Genomic DNA, 5,034 nt, shown 5'->3' with positions numbered 1-5,034 from the left:
CAAGGCTGGTTTATTAGTTTTGAAGTGTTTTGTTTGCTTGTTTAGGTTTCAGGGGGTTGTTTGGAAAAAATTGTGATCAGCATGCGTCTGATTAGCATAGCTCAGAGGACTTTTGTTTAATGAAATGATTAATTGATTCAGCCAGGTATGCAGCCACATGAACAGCTGCTTCAACAGATACAAAAGATTTTCCTTCAAATAAGACCTTGCCTCACTAACATGAGGCAGTACCCATGGATACAGGTTAATAATAAGGTTGATAAGAATATGTTAGGGTAGCTGATGTTGTAGCTGAGTTGTTTAATGAAGGCTATTGAAAACAGTCAAGAACAGAAACAAAATAATTAGCCAGGCAACTGTGGGCTAAATTCAGCTTTAAATCACTTCAAAATACTGATAATAATCAATTTCTCCCAAATTACCCCAGTAAGAAAACTAGAACATAATTGCTGCATTCCTGCATTACACAGTGTTTGAAAAGGGAGGAATCACACAACTACAGAACAGAGATTAGTAGAGCCCTCTGCCTACTTAATAATAATTACATGGTTTCATTAGCTTCAGCATAATTTACACAATACCTCCTGTGACCTAAAGCTGTATAAATACAGATTTTGAAAAATGCACAGAAGTTCTTGGTAAATGGAAACCTTTTACACCCTTAAAATCCCACTGGTGACCAGATGTGAAATTCATATAAATCTAAAGACAGTACTGCAGACTACAAACAGCTCCCAGGTCACCACAGACCAAGAAGCAAAAGTTACAAATGTTGTGTTGAAAGAAGAAGAAGGATGAGACACAGAAGGGTAAGGTACGAGATGCAAGAAAACAAAGACAACACAGCCCAAAGGAGGGTGACATGTCAGAGGATCCCGTTCAAGGACATTTCCAGTGCTTTGTGATTAGAAACACACATCAGACCTTGGGCCAGTTTGTCTGAGATGTGGTGCTGCCAAAAGTCCTGTAAGAGTTTAGACAGATGGGTTTCAATACCCTATCTGCAAACACAGGCTGGGAGTTTTGTTGCTGCCTTGCCACTTCTGGTCTCCCCTGTTAATTACTGCAGCCATCTGCCATTACTCATCCTGTGCTGTGGCCAATTCAAACGTTTCTGTAGAAAGGAACACCTGTATCTGAACAAAAATCAATGCTACAGGACCTTGACACACCATTGGAGACTTAGCAAAGCTGTGCAACACATGAACGCGAGCAACTGAAGTGAAGCAAAAGCACACAAAGCCTTTGCAGAAGCTAGACGGCAGTGTTGGCACATGCTCTAAGGCACAAGCAGGCTACTAGCTTTTATTTTGCACAGTGGGCTCTAACTGTGGGTCCTCAGGAATCAGTTTTGGACCTCTTTATAATCACCCGAGGAAAAATAATGGTTTAGTACCTTTGAAACTTCAGCTTCAAGACCAACAATCACAAAAGAGGCACTCATTGCTCATGGGGGGGAAAGCAACAGACAGAAAGCCTCAAGCAGAGTTGCCAAAGCAGAAAGAACACAGCATTTTCTGTCACAGTAAAAAGGCATTTTTGGACCCACACTAACTCACATTTATGCATGTCAGAAGGTTGGTTGATTTAACAGTGACAGGGTACCAAATCAGCTTGCCACTTCAAGGAAGCCGGAGTTTTTGAAATGGCTGCTTACATTCAAATGAGATAAAAGGAGAGTTGGAGAACTCTGCCACAGATACTGGAAGGGACGAATGGTTAAAAAGATAAAGACCTTCAAAGACCATATGTTGCCCCAAGCAGCCTTTAATGAATTTTTTTGTGGTTCACTGAGTCTGGTGTGCTTTTAACGGTTCGTTTGGCAAGCTGTTGCTGCGGCGATTCTTCTAATAATAATGTCACAATCATCTTTGAACGGGGTGCAGCTTTATGACCAGACAGGATTGCTCTGAAAGTGATTTCTGGATTTGGTAAGATGGAAAGAATAAATGCAGTAAAGTTCCTTTAGTTCCTTCCTCTGTGGCATGCATCATGCTGAAGAACAGGAGGAAAAGCAAAGGAATGCTCTTCCCCTCAGATGAGGATTATTTTGAAGCTGAGAGCACAATATTGGCAGCAGACTGGGACAGCATTTGCATCCTTCACACTTTGGGTGTTACTGATTACAGTCAATATGACAATATATATTTTAGCCAACATACTATTTTTTGTTTGCTAATTTTCCTAGTCCTCTATTCCCAATGGCATTTTCACAGAATCACAAAATACATCCATTTGTAAGAAACCTCAAAGATCATTTGGTCCAACCCTCAACCCAGCACTGAAGGGACAACCCTAAACCATGTTCCCAAGCCAGGTCCACTCACTGCTTAAACACCTCCAGGGATGGTGACCCCACCTGGGCAGAGCATTCCAGTGTTTGAGAACCCTTTCAGTGAAGAAATATTTCCTAGCATCCAGCCTGGACCTCCCCCGGTGCAGTTTGAAACCGTTTCCTCTGGTCTAGTCACTTGACACCAAGAAGAAGAGGCTGCCCCCTCTTTGCACCAATCTCCCTTCAGGTAGCTGTAGAGAGTGATGAAGTCTCTCCTCAGCCTTTTCTTCTCCAGACTGAACAACCTCATCGCCCCCAGATGCTCCTTGTAAGCCATGTGCTCCAGGCCCTTCACCAGGTTCATTGCCCTTCTCTGGACATGCTCCGGAATCTCAATGTCCCTCTTGTAGTGAGGGCCCCAGAACTAACACAGTACTCAAGGTGTGACCTCACCAGTGCTGAGTACAGAGGGATGATCACTTCCCTGTTCCTGCTGTCCACAGCATTTCTAATACAAGCCAGGATGCCATTGGGTTTCTTGCCCACCTGGGCACTGCTGACTCATGTTCAGTTGATTGTCAACCAATACCCCAGGTCCCTCTCGGAGTCACAGCTTTCCGGCCACTCTATCCTTGTGTTGATCCAAGTAGCAAAGGAATCAAAATTACTAAAGTAATGAAATACTGAACTGCAATTAAGACCAAATACATATTGTTTTTCATTGCTAATCAAAAGCTCATTGCCAGCAATACAGCCTGAAAAGCAAAAAGATTTAAACTCAAACTATTGAAATAATTTGCTAGCTATGCTGCTAGATAACAATACCTTATCTTTTTTTCATCAGCTGCAGTCACCCTGCTGTCACTGCACATTTCTACAGAGGCTCTCAAGCAGAGGATAACATACTCTGTCTTCTTTATTGTGAATTTTCAGATGTAACTGTGGGTGGACAATACTTTTCACAGAGGGAGAAATGCCTAATGAAAGAAGGAGAAATTTGTAGTGCAGGAAAAGGGGCAGAATGAAAAATGGAGTCTTCCCTTAGGAGATCAAATCCCAGCTCCACACAAACACGACTTGGGGCAAATAATCCTACCAAAGTCAGTGAATTAAAAGTAATCATACTCTGTGTAACCATCTGCAGATCAGTGTCAGTCTATGACCTTGACAGTTGTTCCCAGTAATTTCAAGGGGACTATTTACATAGAAAAGTGCATACTGAGCTTACAGAACTGGGACAGAAAGCCAGTTAATTCAGTCCATCTACAAAAAAGCTCCAGACTGAAGTTCTTGCAGGGCTGCTATTTATTAATAGCTTATAGTACCTTCTGATCTGGATATCTTAAATGCACATACAATACTCTGCTTGTAGGACCAGACCACAGGGATGATTTTTACCCAAGTACTGTATCTCTCCAAGAAGGGCAAGTGCTCTACCACACAGCACTGCACATAGCAGTGGCCCTGAGGTCAGCCTGCAGAGTTCAGCTGGTCACTATTTGCAACAAACCTGCTTCAAACTGGATTTTTACAGTATTTGTATTTCAGAAGCTTGTGGGCCACATATTGTGTGAAATTTGCAGCTGAATGCATTCCTCCATTATCATCCCATCACTGTCTGAGAGAAGAAAGTCCATGACTTCAAATCAAAAGTCTCTGCCTTGGTAATACTGAGAAGAGAAGCTGTTTGGGTATCTCACCTTGACAGAACTACAATAAGCAATGCCATGTTTTAGTCCTTGTTTCCATTTCTGTGCTGACAAATGGCACCTGTCAGGAGTTTAGATAGCAATTCAAAAGGTGGTCAGTTACAGAATCACAGAATCAACCAGGGTGGAAGAAACCTCCAAGATCATCAAGACCAACTGATCACCCAACCCTGGCTAATCAGCTAGACCATAGCACAAAGAGCCTCATCCAGACTCTTCTTAAACACCGCCAGGGACATTGACCCCACCACCTCCCTGGACAGCCCATTCCAATGAGCAGTTTCTCTTTCTGTGAAGGATCTTTCTAAGATCCTTGAGCCTAAACTTCCCCCTGCCCAGCTTGAGACTGTGTCCTCTTGTTCTGTTGCTGGTTAGGCCTGTGGATGTGGTCTACCTGGACTTCAGCAAGGCCTTTGACACTGTCCCCCCACAGCAAACCACTGGCTGAGCTGTCAGCTCGTGGCTTGGACTGCAACACTCTGTGCTGGGTTAGGAACTGGCTGGAGGGCCGAGCCCAGAGAGTGGTGGTGAATGGTGCCACAGCCAGCTGGAGGCCAGACAGCAGTGGTGTCCCCCAGGGATCAGTGCTGGGCCCCATCCTCTTTAATATCTTCATTGATGATCTGGATGAGGGGGTTGGGTCAGTCATCAGCAAATTTGCAGATGACACCAAGTTGGGAGCAGATGTTGGTCAGTTAGAGGATGGAAGGGCTCTGCAGAGGGACCTCGACAGGCTGGGCAGATGGGCAGAGTCCAACGGCATGAGATTTAACACATCCAAGTGCCGGGTTCTGCACATTGGCCACAACAACCCCATGCAGTGCTACAGGCTGGGGTCAGAGTGGCTGGAGAGCGGCCAGGCAGGGAGGGACCTGGGGGTGCTGGTCGAGGGTAGGCTGAACATGAGCCTGCAGTGTGCCCAGGCAGCCAGGAGGGCCAATGGCATCCTGGCCTGCATCAGGAACAGTGTGGCCAGCAGGAGCAGGGAGGTCATTCTGCCCCTGTACACTGCACTGGTTAGGCCACACCTTGAGTACTGTGTCCAGTTCT

This window comes from Dryobates pubescens, chromosome Z (genome assembly GCF_014839835.1).
Source record: "Dryobates pubescens isolate bDryPub1 chromosome Z, bDryPub1.pri, whole genome shotgun sequence".
Lineage (NCBI taxonomy): Eukaryota > Metazoa > Chordata > Aves > Piciformes > Picidae > Dryobates > Dryobates pubescens.
Note: the sequence above shows the minus strand (reverse complement) of the source record.